At 42.6% G+C, this 19,564-nt stretch overlaps 1 protein-coding gene across 2 annotated transcripts in view; it reads right to left on the bottom strand.

Moving 5' to 3' along the window:
* Positions 1-19,228, bottom strand: part of fut8b (fucosyltransferase 8b (alpha (1,6) fucosyltransferase)) — an 81,387-nt gene extending 62,159 nt beyond the window's left edge. Inside the window, exon 1 of one of the 2 annotated variants that reach the window (XM_034900921.1) lies at positions 18,994-19,228. The gene's annotated coding sequence lies outside the window, so the exon portion shown is untranslated. Of the gene's footprint in view, positions 1-18,861; positions 18,953-18,993 lie in introns of those variants that run through there. The other variant, XM_034900922.1, reaches the window with a different exon arrangement.
* Positions 19,229-19,564: the final 336 nt, after the last annotated feature.

Here is a 19,564-nt window from a genome sequence, read left to right as displayed (position 1 = left end):
TAATCAACTATATTATGAGCGTGTTTGGGGCATTTTGATCTCACAAAAAATGTGTTCTTCATACTAGAAGTTGTACAAGTTTTGACCTCTTCAGACCATTTCACTTCTACGTGCACCTAGGACATAGTTGTGCCAGAAATCCCTAAACCGTAATCAATGATAGATTAATGATAATGACAAATTCTGTACAATATGTCTTTCAATTCATTGAAATTGCGCACTATGTAATGGGGAGCAGCGGGTGTGGGTGGGGGTTGGAAAGATGCAGGAAGTGTCATGTGGGCAAATGGCGTGGTGCTTACACCGTGGCCATCTGGAAGGCTAGTGGGAGATGAGGACCTAACAGTGAGAGCAGACTGTTACCTCATACACACACCTGATCTCAGGCCAGTGTCTGTCTTTTGCAAGTGCGTGCATGGAGAGAGCGACAGAGAGGGATTGAGTACGAGGAATATTACAGATATCAAGAGGGGTGGTTTTGTAAGGCCATTTAATACAACTCTACATATTTCTCAGCTGCCTGGAAAATGGGTTGAGAAATAGAAAGAGCCTGAGGAACAGTGACAGATGGATGGAAAATGAGATATCATAAGTGTGTCGGATCATATTGACAGGGGTGTCTTGAAGCAGAACTACTGTTCTTCCATTTGTGTCCACGTGCCAGAGAACATCTAAGTACGACAATGACGAATATTATTAGTGAGAAGGATACAATGGTGTAGCAGGAAAGGGAAAATTCCAGGATGAGAAAAAAAAAATGCACAAAAAATCTAATGGCTGGGTGGACAGAGAACTAGTTAAAATCCTTCACCACCTTAATTTTTAGAGCAGGATTCAGAGTTCACTCCTTTCAAAGCCAACGGTAAACTTACTGTAAAAAATAATTTCACGGACGGAAGGTGGCATTTGGGTTAGGGTTAGGGAAGGAAAACAAAGCCCTGTATTGGAATTAGACTTCACAGTGTTGACAGGCAGGCAGGCTGGCTAGACCAGTCAATCCTTTGCAAGCAGGTTCCCACTGCAAGTCAGAGTGCAACTGGACTAAAACATCAGAAGTGCACCAACGGTATCTGTAACGTTACTTACAACACTGGTGCGGATAAGGCACCTTCATACGCATACTCGGTTTCAGATACCAGAACTGATATTTTTTGTATATCCTTTAATATGGAAGTTCCCCCCATCTCGCCCTCATGATTTAAAAATACTTAATAGTCAATGTAGAGGTGTTAAAAATCAAATTTATGAGGCTTACAGTATGGCCTTTTGTGAATTAATTTCTTTGATGCACAATTTCATCCAAATGGTGGATCTATTAGTGAAATACTCGGGTTGTTTTTATAGTTTATATGCACCTCTATTAAATATAAAATGTGGCTTTGCAGCCACTTTCTATTTCCTTCAGGTTGAGTGCTTTTTTTCCTCCCTTTTCTCTTTGCCAATATCATTGAGTCAGCATTTTCTAAATGAATCATTTTGGGGCATTATTTGCTTAGCTTATTAAAAGGATAGCTTTACCTTTATGGCCGTCAGTATTCCCTCAACTGCCCACGTTGCTAATGCACCAGAGCAGCTCTTTTTCTTTAGGTTTTTGGTTAACTGTGTAGCTGTGAAATAGACTCAAGCTCTATCTGGTAGTGCTGCAAATAACGATAAAGGAACAATTATGTCAAAACAATAATACAATAAATTTCTATATTTCAGTCCCCAAGGGGATGTCTTTAAATAGCCTATTTTGCTTCACAAAATCTTAAAACCCAAAGATATTAAATTCAAGTCTGCAACTGACAATTATGTTAATTGCTGAATTTCAGATCGTGGTCGATAAAATGTCAGAAAACAGTGAAGATAAATGCCCAACAGAATTTCCAAATACTCTGTTAATGATCAAATACAACAAAGAAAAGCAACACATCTTTCCAGAATATTAGGTCCCTCAATTATCTGTCAATCCACTACTCCATTAACTATTTCAGCTTTATTCCCTGGTTTCATTCCATGGAGTGCAAATAAACAAACAACGCAAAGTTGCAGTAAGTTTACACAAATGTGTGCGCTGTGATGTGTTTGACTGTTTCTACTTCTGAAAAGTTCAACGTTGCGATTATTACACTACTGCCTAAGCCGGGTTAGATCAGGTCTGACACGCTGTGGGTCTAATGCGTCCTACAGTGTTGCCTACAATGTATGTCAATGTGCACACTAACAATTGTATAACAACGCACAGGTATGCATACACAGGGAGGCCCCTTGGCTACAGAACCACTCTCCTTGTCTCCAATATAATATATGTTGTTTGTTTGCTGGGTCTGAGCTAGCCAGCAGCATTACCTTGATGCAGCCAAGCGTAGCCTGCACTGGACACACACTCTGTCAACGGCAGTAAGCAAGCAGGAATACCGCACTGCCAGAGATACGGAGCAACAAATCTATCGCTCTCACAGAATGGGAGAGTGTGCAAGGGGGTATCTCGCTACAATATATGATAGAATTTGATAAACAGCGGGGGTCAGGGGGCAGGTCAGCACATCATTAAGTTATTCTGACCATTTTTGATACATTGCACACAGTACTGGGGCAAGGCACTGGGTGACACCTAATAGGGGTGAGAGAAAAATGAATGGAAAGAGGAAAAAAACTGTCAGAAAGCATAAAACAAACAGAGACCGTCTTAACTGCAGGAGATGAGAAGAGATAAGAGACATCAGAGGGAGAGTCTGCTTTATCAGAATGCAACGAAAAACCAGGAGGAGCAACGCCCTCCCTCCAGGGAGAGGTGGAGGGCAATATGGAGGGGGAGAGCTGATGTAGAACTGAGTTAAAGAAAAATTACATAGAGCTCCATTAAGAGAAAATTATACACAAGTAACATTGACAGATTGCAAGAACTGCTTGATAAATTTAAAATACCTATAAAAACCAAAGGAGTATGCTATTGTTGTCGATTCTATACCAGAAAGTGTCCTTATACTTCTACAAAACTGGAACTGTGCATCTACCTTTCAATGTTGAAGACCGTCTGGAAAATATTTATATTGGTGGAACTGATCTATTGAAAGAAAAGTGCTCTAACTAAAAAATATCAGAAACACATAGTTATGTTACCTTTTCCCAGTTAACCTTGTGTTAGAAAGATTCAAACTAGATATTGATTATTTGTGTGATTTCTGTGGACTAGAAGAAGAGTATTTCCCATCTATTTTTTTCACTTTATACACACAAGAATGTTCTTAAGGTGGACACATTTCTAAAAAAGGAAACTTAAGATCAATATCGAAATAAATATGCTTGATATGATGCTATATTTTTTGCCAAGACAAGATTGAAAATAACATGATGTATATTATACAACTATTTATTCTTTTTGGAAAATTCCACATCCATAGGTAAAATGTTCAGGAACCATGCCAACTTTTATGCACTTTATTAATAAAATTCAGCAAGATGGCACTCTGAAATTTGATTTAAAAAACAAAAAAGTCATTAAGACATTAAGTTATTAGACAAATATCATATTAAAATGATATGATACATATACGTAAATGTATTGTTATTTATTTTTATTTTGTTGCCAGTTTGTAATTAGGAAATTATTTCCAACATTATTTTATGGAGAAATTGAAAAATGTATTCAATATAAAAAGGTACTATTAAAAAAAAGAAAAAAAGACTGTCTGTTACATTTTAAAGTGCAGTTTTCTAGCGATATTTTCTTTTAACTAGCACAGTCTGTTTTGTGTCAATCGCGACATGTTGCAGCCTTTTGTGATGTGTATTTTGACAATTAAAAAAACCCTGATGAAAAGAAGCCCTGATGTGGAGTATGTACGCATGTGTGCGTGAATGTATGTGTGTGTGCTGCTGTATCATTTGAGAGCAGTCATGCTCTCAAATGATGAAGCAGATGCTTGAGATGTGTTTTTTTTTCCATTAGATGTTTGTGTGAAGTAGGAAAACTGTCCAGCTCTTAGCTGTGCGTATCGAGAGGTCATTTTCTACAAACCGATGACGCTGGTGTTGGGCAGTCTGACATGTTCACAAAGTAGCTGTTAGCAGCTTGTGGAGTGTAGGTCAACCGTCTAAAATGAAAGCATGAATCTCTCCGGTCTCAGTTATGGACAACAGAAATTTGTATTGCCTTTATATCCTAAAGCCATGTTGAATCACAGTAATTTCAACATAGGATTATGTACAGTGGATTCATTCAGATTAAGTAGTTAAAATGTGTGTGTGTTAAGGGCATGTGTGTGGGCATGAGCCCAATGAGGCAGAAATGGTGCCAGTAGCCTTTGAGGAAGAAGCATGTGTCCGGCATCCACCGCTGTTGTGCTGGGTCACAGATGTCACCTGCTCCAGCAGCCTGCCTCACACCACTCCCCCCCCCCCCCCCCCCCCCCCCCCCCCCCCCCCCCCCCCCGCCACTTCTAAACAGCACTACACTGGAGGCGGATACAAGTGGCCTGCTAGTTATTTGGATTCTGTCATATTGTTTTCAGATTCAAACATGGGTCACAGAATGAGCACAAGTCGCTCAGATTAACTAAGAGAAATGTTATCCAGGGCTGCTGGCTATGTTACTGTTGCCATGGCCTTGCCAAGTACTGACACTGCACAGTTAAACTGCTGGCTGGTGGGTTGGTGGCCTTAAACACAGCAAATTAGCCTGGAAAGAAGCCCGGCAAAGGAGAAACTACTGAGATGATTTCAGCCACAAGAAAAAAGTGTGAAACCACCATCCCACAAAGTAAATCAAATGTGAGACAAAGAAGTGTGTGTACTTGTGTGTGTGTCTGTTTGTGGCAAGAGCATATAGACTGCCAATCTTTCAAAAGGAGCTCCCTTGCACTTGTGTGGTCATCTTGTTGAGAGGGCCCGAAATTCCTTTTGCATGCCTCACCACTTGTTTGCTATGATTTACCACAGGAATCCTCCATGGAGATTGTGGACTTGTGCGTCCCACAACCACACACACACACACACACACACACACACCCACACCCTTTTCCATCTAGGACTTTGCAATCTTTTGAATTGCAACCACCATTGCGAATTCAACCAATCTCTGTGAGTTTAGTGCGACTCGCAATTGTGTCCAATCACTGCAACTTTGACCAATAATTCGAGCTTCCCACGACTTCCACCAATCACAGCAGTCCCCCGTGCCAGACTTGTCCCTCGTGTCTGACACTAAGAGCCACTGACCAGTGAGAACGGGCTGACGTTACACATGCACGTCGCCAACCTCATTTCCTTGTTACTAATACGAAGATGAAAAGTGTGTGACTTGAACACCTCACATTTACCAACAAAACATACGGTGAAAGTGCTTGCAGAACAATTCTTCTTTTTGGAAAGGTTACTAGGAAAACTTATAACTTAAATAGTTGTTTTCTCCCTGAAAGAAGTTTCCTTTTAATTTAAAAAAAAAGGTATAATAATTTTAACTGTCTCCAGCAATTTCAGCGCAAGTAAAATACAGAGGACATTGCAACTTTTTTAATCGCAATTTGTTTTTCTAACAAAAGCTGCTGTAAAATCAGGCATTTTGGGCCTGCAACAATCTCAAAAAAGGCCACAAAACCCTGAGGGGACTGCATCTTTAACTTGTCATGCATATTAGGGAAGCACTGCCAAGACCTCTTTATATTATTCCTCTTAATCTTATGTGTTTACGGGTTTAGCTGCTGCCTCCACTCCATCCTTTGCCATTCCTCTCCCCTTCACATCTCCGCCTCTCCCTAGCTCCCGTCTCGCCTCTGCCAGCAGAAAGAGACGTGGTTCCACCCAGTCTCCCGCGGAGCCCCTACTGCACCGCACTGACGGATCAGGATAGGACAGCATGGCACGCTCCTGCTACACGCTTTCCTCCTCTCTCTAAACTTGCCGCCAACCAAACCCACTCGCTACCAACTGTGATACGTCTCTCAGAAAACCAGCCAGGCAGTTCTGGGTGCCAGTTCAATGTTGTTAAAATGCCACATGGACATGATTTAATTGATAATCTCTTCTTTTTTTTTGTTCCAGTCGGGTGACTAATAATTTATGATTTCCCATAAAGTGTCAGTATGCTTAAAACAAAGTGCTTGTATGCGCGTCAAAAAGCATCTGAAATCCCCTTCCCCATGCATTTCCAAATCTGAATTAAAGGGATTGTCTGACACAATTTCTAAAATTCTGTTTTGGAACTGACCATTCAAATAACATGCCCATTTCAAGCAGGAATTGATCCGGTGTGCGGAGCTGAGAAAGTATCCAGGGTTTGGACATCTGTTCACTTGTTTTACTTTGGTGACTGATGGTCACCAAAACTTTTGCAGAGCGTTAGAATGTAAAAGAATGAAAAGTTTAGTTTAATTCTCACGGCCGCTCTTACTCCCTCTCTTTTGCACGAGACATCCGTCTGCAGACTGATCAGCCAGTAGATGGACATGAGTAGTTAAAAGTTTTGGAACAGAGTGATAAAGCATATGTGTGAGCATACAGTGTATACACACACACACACACATATATATATATATATATATATATTTTCCAAGGACACCAATAGGGTTTCACTGTGCACTGGGAGCACAATGTGGGGGCTTGGTGGTGCTTTGAGCCAATGCTTCTAATCCTAGTTAAGACAAGCCCGGCAGGCAGCCGACACAATGGATCTTGGTCCAGCGTTAGTGGAATTGAAGCAAAGCTTCTCCTCTGTTGTTATGCTAATCCACAAGACAATGATTATCTGCAGGGCAACGTTGCCACGGTGATAAACATGGCTCAAGAGTGCCTCAATTAGGGCGCCAATTGCCAGAGGAGAGCAAAGACCGAGTAAGGGCCAATGATGCAGCTACGAATGAAAAAAGAGGAGTTCACAGCAGGTGTTTCGTTATTTCAACAGAGTGGATGGGTCAGTTTTCAAATAGAAGGGTAAGCTTACAGATGAAGCTTGACCCTCACAGCTTGGCCTTGGCCAGGCTTGACCCTCTCCATGCTGTATAGACTCCCCCACTTCTCTAGTACAAGTACATGTTATTACCTCTAAAATACAGAAAGGGACAATAGGGTACCATTATGACTCTGAATGAACATGTTCTCTACGCTGTGAATGTAGAATAATGAAAAGTGTGCCATACGTGGTTATGGCTTGCCTCAGTCATCTTCTAATGTGACAGCACAGCAGTTCAGGTGGTTGCACTCTCATTTTAGTTTTTGTTTAAACATCAAGAGTTGGAGGACAACCATAACACTGGATTCATCTATAATAATCCTTCATTTTCTCCACAAATCAAAGTGAGGAGGCACAGCCCTCACCGGGTGTTTAAAGCTCCTCATTGAGTTGATGTGCCAACTTCAATTCTTTGCCGTTGTCACAAGATCAAAGAAAAGTACAAACCAGGCTAGGGGAGGCTGTTTTCTAGAGCTGCTTGTCACACAGCTATTTTACAGATGCGTCTTTGAAAACCTGGTAGTGTGGTTGGCATCACAAGAGTGTCTTTTCCACCCTCGTCAAAACTAGCTCTGGGTCCCAGACACACGGACGGCATACATTCTGCTCAGTGGTTAAATTGGCTTTTCTTAGGGAGGGGGAGCCCTTATTTACGGCGAATCAGCCTCATTCAAAATTGCACCGTAAAATGACTCGTGTGTTTGTTTGTGGGTTATTTTTCAGTATTAATGTATGGGGTTGATCAGTTATTCAAACAAAGAGAAATGCATTACGATTCACTTACTTTATTGTTTACTTTTTTACCTTTTAACAGATTTTCCCCTCAGAAAATGTATGAAATTGAACGTGTTTGAAAATACTGGTTGGCAAATATGTAAGCATCTTTTTAAACAAGAAAATCATGTTGATTTAAGAGAATCAGGGACGATTTCTATATCAACGTGACTTATGATAGGGGGGAATTCTTTGGGGGGGATTTTTTTTGCAGTAAAGCTCTCATGCATTCTGTATTGCTTTGTATTTAATCTCCTTTAGATGGACTTTTCTATGTAATAATACCTGAGTCAGCACACATAGCTCAGGCATCAATTACTCTCCCCTCCTCTTTTGCATCTTTTGTTGGGGATGTGACCTCCTTAAATGTGCATGACAATTATTCACCTCACTGATACATTATTCATTTTAATTTATTAATAAACCCCTGGACTGTAATAATTCAGATGTGTTTGAGCAAGATTTCTGCTTATGTCCAAATCTTTGAGCGCATTCAAAATATAACTCATCCCATCTGTGTTCTCTGAGGATTGGAGGAGTAGAGATATTTTGTGAAAATTAAAGTTATAATTGGCTATTACAAGAATTAAGTCACAATATTTCAGACAATAATCTACCTGCACCATAGTCATCTGCTGAAGGGGACGCAGCGGATCTCTGGCAGGGTGTGTCGTGGACCTGAGGAGGCGGAGCTGTGCTCCGATGCGCTGTGGCCTAATTTGAGTTGTGAGTCCATTGGTACAGACCACCTACATCCTGTCCATCCAGTCTTACACTTTCTTGTTTCCATATGGAATGTTTCATGATTTCTTTGGCATGTGGTCAGTCACTTGCTCTCTCCCTCCTCTCCTCTCCCCGTTTGTCCCACAGCTACAACAGCATAACAGGCCTTAGACTGCTGTGTCATCTCAGTGAGTCCTATTAGGGGCTCTTATATCTGACTGGCATGTTGTTATTGCTCTCCGAGACCACAGCTAAAACTGAGGAATGGGTCTGCCAAGCAGGCCCTTTAAAGTCCCCACTGCGGTGATTGCACTGGCATTGAGGTGCAGTGGGTTTGCGGTGGAGGATGGTACCATGACAACATGAAAAGAGATGAAGGGGAGGGTGCTGACACCGTGTGATGCAACACCCCTGGGGCTACACGACAGACACATCAGATGCTGATGGTCTCATGCTGGTTTGCCAAGGGCTTTGCCATAAGTGAATGCCAGTGCTGCCACTCTCACACATGCTGAAGGAGGACTGAGGGGTGTCACCAAGCTTGCAGAGGCAGCAGGAAGCATGTAGAACAAGGCCCGATAGTTCCTAGTCGGCAAAGCACCCGGATATGTAAAGCTCTGATGTTTATTTAAAATTAAATGGTTAACGGGGTGAACCGTAATCCTATTTCTGCGATTTTATAACGATTAATCGGGAAGGCCTACTCTGATGCTAATAGATTTTTTATTGAACTATTTCTCTCTCCACATTATTTTTTATTTATTATTAGCTTTAGTTTACTCAGAAACAATGAGGGGTTTGGAGGGATTCGGATTCAACAAAATGGCACCGCATCCTCAGCTCTTGTGCTGATGTAGTAAAGCAAAGGTTGCATGACTCTGGGAGCTAAGTGAAGGTGTTGGGTTTGGACAAGGGAGTAGCACTGGAGGGTTCACCAGAATGCAGACTAAGTCGAACTGGAGGAAAGGGGGAAAAACAAACATTAAGCATTAGAGAGTGCTTAGTTCTTTTCCCCTTTCTGTGCACCATGAAGCCTCAACATGCATCAAAGAGAAGCAGCAACTGTACCTCCCAGATCCCAAACTGATAAAAGACCACACTATCCTCCAGCCCCTCAGACAGATTCTTTCAAATCTTGAGGCTTAGGCTCATGCTGGTAAAAATCACACTTCTCCCCACATGCAACAAGCTAAACTATGGATGGACTATGTCTGACTGATGCTTCAGAGATACTAGACAACACTTAACCCTACCCTGTATCTGTCACTGGCTCTAGGCTCACAGATCCTGTAGACAGATGGTTAAAGCTGTATTGCGGACTTCACACACTGCACTCAAAAGCTATTATAACACAGGAAGACATCGGTTTTGTAGACATATTTGTGAAGCAATGGTTCTGCAACATGCGACAATGCAGGAAAGATGGCAGAGGCCAGAGGGGTGCATGTGACAAAGATAATGAGTCAAACCTCCACCCAGGTTTCTAGCAGATGCACAGCTCGATTTGGCCTCACCATAATGGTTACTGTTATCCCAAAAGGCACCAGCCCTTTTCATGTCTGCAGTTATTTATTTTAGAAGTCACATGGAACTGAAAAATCAATTTCTTCCTTTTTGAGCGAAAATCCTGGTAGGCAATAAGATCTGTGTTGTCCTGAGACGTACCATGTTACTTTTCACATGACATTATTTAGTATGTGGACTACCCGTGCAAAAACGCTTGCTGTCTGGGTTGAAAGTACATATCAACACTGCAGTGTGTGTGTGTGTGTGTATATATATATATATATATAAAAAAAGTCTGCAACATGAAAATTAATTAATTTTATAACTCAATCAATACCTGAAACATTGGGAATGAGACTCTGCTTGGCACACAGAACACTGAATATCATTATGCAACAAGAGATTGGCCATCACTACATTCATCCAAAGAGGGCTCTGGGAACTGTTTCAAGTCACATCCATTAAGTGAATATATGCTTAAATCAATTCTTCAAATGCACTGCAACTGCAATACACTGTGTGTCAAAATAATGCTGATGTGATGTTTTGTCTACATTTTGCAATCCTAGCTCTCTGTGGTACTCTTCTGTCTTTGGGGGAGCAAATTGCAGAGGGGTGTATTAATATAAAATCATTGTGGGAGGATCACGGTTTAATCTGCTCCTTAAAACTTCTGTGATCCCTCCTTTTGCACATATTCCGCTCATTCTTCATTATTTGACGGAACAAAAGGAGAAACACCAGAATTGTCCACCAAAGCACTGTTGTTACATGTGAAGATGAGGTATATCCAACTTCAAGCCAACAGCGGTATTTGCTATATCCTGATGAAAGTGAAAACAGAAAATGTTGGGTTTCAGTCACGTATGTTGATGACTACAAATGAACACACCATTCACATGTATCTGGTTAAAATACTACTCCTTCTTTGTAAAATACCACCCTCATTCTTTGCTGACATCCTCAATTAAATCCACCTCAGCCCTATAGAAAAGTTGTGAGAAAAGAAATCAAAAGAACAATCCACCCTCAGATATCCGTACGCTGTTGAAAATTATCAATATGTGGTAACAATGCATTCCAGGAGTTATTCAGTGATTGTTATAATTACGATTTTGTTGTACCCACTTTCATTCAGCCTTCCTCATCTAATTTGACTTCAGTTAGTGATTTCCTATATTTCCCAGAGTGCATTTCAACAGCCCCCAGAGAAAAGTCCTGACAAGCTCAATTTAACAGGCTGTTTTATCCAGCTATGGGTTGTAGACCTATATGTGTGTGTGTTTGTGTTTGTGTGTGTGTGTGTGTGTGTGTGTGTGTGTGTGTGTGTGGGGGGGGGGGGGGGGGGGGGGGGGGGGGGGGGGGGGGGGGGGGGGGGAATAGTAAGCATCTCAGAGCTTTTGTTGTTGTTTTTTTTTAGGTCAAGGGCAGTGTACTTTAGTTGGAACACAAAATGTCTTGTTGCTGCATTGCATTCTGGTCTTTCGAGGCTACTTAGCATCAGAAATCAGCATCAGTCTGGTTAACAATATATTCCTGCCAGAGATCATTGATAATTTAAAGTAAATGTGCTTGCCCTTCATACCGGTCTGACCTCCTAAACCTTATTCCATCCTGCCTCTGCTCTCACAGTACAAGGCACCTGTCGGTCCCCTGAAAAACAAGACCAGGTTGAGACCTAGCATATGGCTGGACGGTGCATATTCTATGTGCTTAATTGTGGCCAAATTGTTAATGAGATTGCCAGCGGTGGTGTCTATAACATTAGTTCCTGGATATTAAATGTTCATCTGTAGCGGTTGTGTACTGAAGAAGCATATCACATGATGTTACTTTGTTAAACAGACCAGACCTAGGTTCCTCATTTGTTAAGTCTTGAGGAACTGCAGCATTTATCCATGGGCAAACTAAAATCTAAAATCTACACTGTACATTTTTTTTTTCTTCACCTGACAACTCTACCGTTTATTTCTCCTCTGCTCCCTTTGCCAACATCTGTCTGCTCCAAATCCAGCGTCTCTTTCTCTTCAGAGGTGCACCGATGTGGAAACTGAGAGAGAAACTTAAGTTCCACTGGCATTGTTTCCTTGCACTAATTTCAGATGGTTCTATTTAAAAAAAGATTTTCATTTCTTCATATACTCCTGGTAATTTAAGTAGTCTATCTTCCTAAACTAACAACAACCACGTACTTAGGAAGTTGATCAGCAATAGCGGAAGCAAAGAAAATCTGTTACTGGCTGACTTTGCGAGGTAATCTATTGTGAAACAGCAACAGCCAACTTGGAAGATTCAACTTGACCGACGTCTTCTCTCACTTTAACCAATGGTGCAACTAAACTAAGTGGCCCACTATTGCATTTATAGGACCCGGTCCAGCCAAAACAAAGTCAGCAGACTGCAGGGCCTTCTCCAATCATGCTTCTGCCTCTGGGATGCCCTTCCTGCTCACATCAGACAGGCATTTAGATCCAGACTTAAAACACACCTTTCCACCTTAACTTAGCTTTACTTTATCAGTTAGTTGTTTATTGTTTGATTACGTTGGGCGTTGTACCTGATACCGTTATCTTTTGGGTGGGTAGGTCTCTGTGTCAATGAATCTATTAACCCTAGTACTTATAGTCCATGTTTGTCCTGCAAACGAGAATACTTTCCCTCTCCCTTGTATGCTTGTCCCCTCCTCCGTCCCTCCCTCCCTCTGTGTTTGTTTCCTTTCTCCTGTGAAAGGTGTGCTTGAGCTTTGTCTGTCCTCTTTCCAGGTCTCCACAGTGACGAGGTTCAAAGGGTTGAGTGGCTCAGGTCCTAGCAATAGGTGGTACCTGAAATTTAACCAATGTCTTCCTTCTTTGTCCAAATCAAGGGTCCAAAAACAGAGGGTTTTGTATGCTGTAGTGGTTGTGAAGCCCCTTAAGAATTTCTGATTTGTGATATTGGCCTTTATGAATAAAACTGACTTGACGCCGTGGGAGCTCACCGGCTAGAGCGCAAACCATTAGAGCAGCAATGGTTCAGGCCCCTTGTTGCATGTCTTCCCCTCCTTCTCCACTGAGTTTCCTGTCTGTCTCCATCACTATCAAATAAAGCAGAAATGCCAAATAAATTAATACATAAACTGACTTGACTATCGGGGAGTTTATCTTCCTATTTTGTATAGTGGTTGTATCTGCAGTGACAGAATGCATATTTTGCGTTACATTCAAAGTGTGACTGCTGTCTGATTGCTGCCCTGCTGTGTTCCAGAGTGCCATGCTGAGCCAGGTGACAGGACTCCTGCAACGGATATCCAATCAGGCCAATCCTCTACGATCCCACACAATCCTCTCAGCCGCCGTCGTACACCGCCAACCATCGGTAACACACACTGCACTTGCCACACACACACAGACAATGAACTCTTTGAAAGCTATGGAGACGGACACATGCAGATTAACCACCTCGCCTCCTCTGAACTTGGTACAGATGTTGGGGGGGCTTACTGCTAAGCGAAACACTGAGTTCATTACAGCTACGAGGACTCTGCAGGGTAGCTGACCTTACATTCTGACCTCACAATTGAGGTCACAGAGATGAATTTATCCCTTGGGGATCAACATTGTAACAGCAAAAATCCACAAACACTCCCCCCCCACCATGGCAAACAAACCCTCCAGGAAGAATGACTGGCACCAGTGACAAAAAATAGCCCCTGCCTGTGAGAAAGATAACGCAGGCCTTTCGTCGCGGTCCAGGTACCGCCTTCTAGGGACCTGGGGTTGAATCCTCTCTGGACCTGTGTGGAGGTCACACACAGGCAACCCAATACTGGCCAGTATTGGATCAGATACCACTGGCTAAATGGAGGCCATTCAATAGTCCTCGAGTGTCTGGGTAGAGGTGGAGTGGCTGCTGGGACTTTGGGCGTCCTGTTAAAAACAGAATATTATCCACAAACCCCCATAGAGAGGCAAGGCTGTCACACAACCTTTCTACCCAAGTGTGGGAAATGTACCCATTCTGTCAGATGAGCTCATAGTCTTGTTCTTTTCCATCCCCATGTGTGTGTCTTTGTGGGATTGTGCATTCTGGGTTCTGGCTGCAGAATGAATTTGGGCTATTGTCACTGTGATCCTAATGGCCAGCATCTGGCTCTCTGGCGCTGTTTTTTTATGTTTTGGGGTGGGGAGAGTGGGGGTGGGAGTGAGGTGGGTGATCTGACTGCTTACGCCTCAAGCTGCGCAGCTGTCCCAATTACTACCTCTCTCTTCTCTCCTAATTTCCCCTCCGTACCCATCTGCCTCTTCTACACTCCAAATATCTGTCCCTTCCATCTATAGATGCCACTAGTGTGGGTTTGTACTTCCAGGATGCTCCCATGCTAGAAAGAGCCCTTTAGAGACCGAAGTAAGTTCAGATCCCGTTTTAAGTTTGACGCTGTGGGATGCATAAGACTCAGACAGTGCAGTATATTGTCATGCGGCTGAGCCTTTTTAGTAGCATCCCTGAATCCCTCCAGCCCTCCGTGCGTGCTGTGATCCTGGCCTGAGCTGGGGACTCAGAGGGGCTGACAAGGCTGTTTGATGGGCCACAGGCACTGAGCATCAGGGGATTTTGTGGGTAGGTGGGTGGGTGGTTGGCAGGAAGAGGGGGGGCTGTTTGTGTCCCACAGTGAGTCCATCAGCAACTTCTCAGGAGCTATAAATTCTCAGTGTCTGTCATACCCATGTGACTATAGTTTCTCAGTCAGAGAAGGTGCCACAAACTTCACTGCCTTCTTTTTGTTCTGCTCCTGAGTATTTACCGAGATATGGTTGAAACTAGAATAAATAAACAGATAGATATACAGTATATGAGTATACATAGACCCACATTAAGGAAATGCACAAAGAAGGCTGTGCAACAATGGGCAGTTAAGTCCTTCTTACTGAAACTGAGAAAAAAGGGGAAGGAGTGAATTTAAGCGTTGCTAGTGGATGAGTACATGCCTATTTCTGGACGGCTCCAATGAGCCAAGAAGAAATGTCGTAAGACCCACTTCCCGGCTCAGGCTGCAGCAGCAATAACTCCCCGAGATACAGCAAAAGCAAGCATGCATTAGTGCGCACACACCAACACAAATACACATCCTGTCTAATGTGAGTGCACTGCGGGCTGGGCAGCCTCCCCGCAAGGCCAAACAGAACTAAGGCAGCACACACTTTGAGGGGGGGGGTTTAGGTCAGGATCTCTGACTGGTCTACCCCTCAACCCAAACCCAACACACAATTTCCAAACCCACCTAAGACAGCTGTGGCTAAGGCACTATGTGATCTAGATCCAGCTCCTACACAAATCCAATCTGATGCCACATAGCTATTGGGCCAAACTCCTATTGTCCCTGTCTGACTGAATTCCTATTCAGAGTTCCCCTTCTTCCACCCTGCCTTAAGACATTCAGCTGAGTAAGACAGGTAGACAAGCAGCGAGACATTTAGACAGGCAGACGGCAGGGCAGGCCTGCTGGGGCCTTTTCTTTTTCTGCTGCCGGAGAATGCTATCAGCCTAGATCAGGCTAGGCTGCTCAAGCTGAGCTTCAGCAGCCTCATGGCCCGGCTGGCTTTTCTCCATGGAAACCTGCCCCACACTCACCCTGTGATTGGCTCACATGATCACTAGACAGACACTCCGTCTTACAATACAGATAATAATGGCCCTCTAGTAGGATGAGAGCAGGAGAAGAGTGATGGCAGAAATACCTTTTTCCTGCAGATGTTGCCCTTTAATGAGGCTGCATTCTGCAAGCTTACAATAACTTAGAGACTACGCATATGTACCTGCACAAGGCGTGCAGTTGGCAAGCTCTACAAACCCTACTCTGACACAAAAGATGTCATTAAGATTCTTCACAAAGTCATTAACCTCTTAAGAGGTTAATGATTATTTTCTCATCTCTTTACTAGGGTCTTCAAAAGCCTAGAGGGCAGAGGAGACAGAAAACAGACATTAAACACCACTCTCACGTGAAAAATGCCAGCTAAATGCCAACACTGAACATTGTTCCTTAAACCATATGCATGAACCAGCTACTCTTCCTCTTTCTTGTCTTGGCAAACCAAGTGTTTGATGAGACTCAGAAATCAAATTGTGTCTATGTATCCATACATAATAAGTTCAGTCTTTCCCATCTTCTAAGCAGATACAACAAAGGCACACACTTCTTTTCAATGGCTTCTGCTCTATTTACATTACATTGTCTGGAATCGAGGAGCAGAAATACGCTGCACAGAGATGAACAAAACCAACAAAACAATGCTTCCAGATGAGCCTTCCTCTTTTGGTAACACTGTTACATAGCTCCCTACAAGCATTGCCGTGTATTGCATAGACACTTCAATGTTCTTTTTGTTTGTGGCATGAGGTCCTCAAACTAGGAACATGTCTTCAAAATGTGTTGTTTGTTTCCTCCATAGCTCTATTTAGCCTTCTCTTCTCATCCATCTTACGTTTTCAAAAAAAAAAGGATATATCTGGGACAACAGGGTGCAAAAAAAGGGGTGTATGAACAGCACACTGAAGCCAATATCAAGCATTATACACACACACTGTACAGTGAGCCAAAACACTGTGATGCTTGAAATTAGAATGGCTTTTCATGCAAACAGAGGCACTTGCTGTGCAGGTGACAGGCTGGTATTGCAGACAGAATTGAAATGAAAAACAAATCAAACTGCTATTTTAAATAAAACTCCACTTGGCAGTGGCTTGCTGTGCTAAACTAAACAGAGAAATGGAGCTCGCCACGTGACGAATGTGCACAGTGTTAAATACAGACACAATTATGAAATGAGTCACCGCCCATTTTTGCTCACCGCACCGCATCTAACCTCTTTGGCAGAGCAACACTAATATGTTTAATGAACTCATTAGTCAAAAATGAAGACAGACAGTGGCATGAGGCATGGAAGGTGGAAGCACAAAGGGCAGAGAGAGAGAGAGGGAGGGAAACGAAGGAAGGGGGAGAGAGAGAAAATAGCTTTAGTAAAGCAGGGGGGCTACCTCTAGGAAGCCCAATCTTCTGTATTAAATATGCAGCAACATGGTAGCAAATGCAACATTTGTCCAATGCAATCGACTCAACAAGCAAAAACAACACTATCTGGGAAGGACTCTGCAAAAAACTCAAAACCTGCCAAGTAAATTTCAAGGGTTAGTTTGAGTGTTATCACTACTATTTAATTTAAGTGTTTTATCAAAATTACACAGCCAGGAATGAACTGCACTAATGTAATTATATGCACTGATATAAATGGGTCCACCCATGGCTATGCCTATTCATTCCCAAAATATATACACACACACACACACACACACACACACACACACACACCCACACACCCACACACACATACATACATACATACACACACACAGCTGTTTACGTATTCATGAATGGGTAACTCAATCAATCTGCTTCCAGTTACCAAGGCTGACTTTATTAGATAACATTAATGATGCATTAGTTGTAGGTGTTGAGTTTCTCCCTTGTCAGCAACTATAATTCAAATGAGAACACAGTGGATATTGGCTGCAAATGGATAGAAACTTAGGAATAATTGTGGCAATATACAACACTATGAGCTAATAATTTATCATATGACAATATGCTGTCAAAGAAATGAAAAAAAAAAACACAATGTGCTTCACATAGTTGAAATATGTCTTGTTATAACACCTGCAGACCTTAAGCGACGTGAAATCATGATTTAAGATTATGTTTATTGTCAGTGCAACAAAACAAAAAAACTTCAGGAAGTGCAGTGTAGAACTAAGTACTACAGTTAAGGGAGCAAAAAAGCCATGCGTCATTCAAATCACTTTCATGTGAAAGCCTTGACATATTGTTCTTATTTTCCATTGGATCTGTCATATTAAATAAGATTTAAAAAAAGACCATTATAGCATACTGTTCCTTTAAATGCTTTCATTTTCAGTTCTGAGATCATGGAAATATTACACCCATCCAAAGAGTTTGCACAATGAGCTGTGTACAATCATCACAAGGTTTTTGTTGGCACTTTTCAACACTATTAAGGTGTACATCTTCTAATGGGAGCCCCTGGTGGGAATTGAACATCTAGCCTTACCAGCACTGACGCCTGACTCTATCAGTTGAGCCACACTGAACACAGAACCACATGACCGTACGTGCTGTATTATCACCAGCATTGCAAAGTGTTTTGAGGAGGGAAGCACAAATCACCCTACTTGCTCCCTCTGACTGCCCTAGATGTGATGCAGATGACGCTTGGACTGAGCTCAGCCGTTTTCATATCATAATTACATGTGAGAAGGAATTATTACACATCAACCACACCTCCAGATACTGAAAACAAACGCACGCCTGGCTGTGGTGGTGACTATTACAAAGCAATTCCCTGACACTAGCAGCAGTGCACCGAAGCTGAAACACAGGCAGCTGCTTTTCCTGCTCGCCACACATAAAAGACATTTCATTTTAGACAGTGAAGGATACACAAACTTGTCAGACACCTCCCAATGTCATGTGTCTTTACTTTCACGTTGTGTGTGCGAGTGTACGACAAGCAGAAAACAAACGCACACAGTTAGCTTACACAGGCTATACGCTTCTAGCCTTGTTGATGCCCTTTAGCCTTGAATAAGACACACTACTTTCACACCCATTCATTTACACTGCACGGTCAAGCTAGGTAATGCTGCGGTCTTAAAAAAGGCTTCAGGCTAACTGCCGTGGTCGTTACACGGAAACACTCTACATTGTTTTGAACATACCCACTTGCTTTTACCAACGTGAATAAGCAACAAAGGAGAACGCGAGGCAGTTTATTTGGATAGAACGAACCGAAGTATCAACGGAGCATCCATCAACAGCAGAGCAAAAAAATCCAAGTAACGGCGCTGGTATAACGGGACCAGACATTCCTACCTACCGTGCCCGCTATTTCGTCGCCGTGATCTCAGCAACGACGCAGTCAACAGGCCGGGATGTAGCGGGGGAATCTTTGAGCTCAACCTCCGTGGCTCCTACATTTCCGCCATGCAGCAGGGTTATTATCACCTACCTTGACATGATACACCGGCTACCAGCGGCATCCGACCGGGGCTGTGGAGACTGCGGTCTGACGCGGCGGCAGCCGAGATTTGTGCTCCAGAAAATTGAGTGGAAAGGCTGCGGCGGAAACAGGAACTGGGAGAGCTGGGATCTCTGAATACGGCAGTCGAGGCTGCTCTGTGGGGATCTGCTGGATGGCTGGTGTGTCAATGCAGACCAGAGTGGGGGGAAACTTCATATCCGGTCATAACTTTTCAAAATAATAGGCTGTGTGGTCACTGAGTGAAGCAACTTCATTGTTTCTCCTATCGACAGATAGAATTTAGTTAGTTAGAAAGGTGCAGTTGATTGTGGCAGCTACGTGGGAATTATAATCTTGTTTCATTCTAATTATTTTAACACTATAAATAAAGAAAAATGTCTGGGCTCTAAATGTGAACTTTATGGTAAATGTTTGTAGGTTTAAGTTAATTAATAATAGCAGTAGTTAATTAATAAAAGCAGTATTTATGATAGGCTACCAAATAATAGATAATAATGATACAGACATAAGTCCTTATGTCCTTTGATACATTTGGGGC

This window comes from Etheostoma cragini, chromosome 18, assembly GCF_013103735.1.
Source record: "Etheostoma cragini isolate CJK2018 chromosome 18, CSU_Ecrag_1.0, whole genome shotgun sequence".
Lineage (NCBI taxonomy): Eukaryota > Metazoa > Chordata > Actinopteri > Perciformes > Percidae > Etheostoma > Etheostoma cragini.
This window is presented reverse-complemented; position numbering and strand designations above follow the sequence as displayed.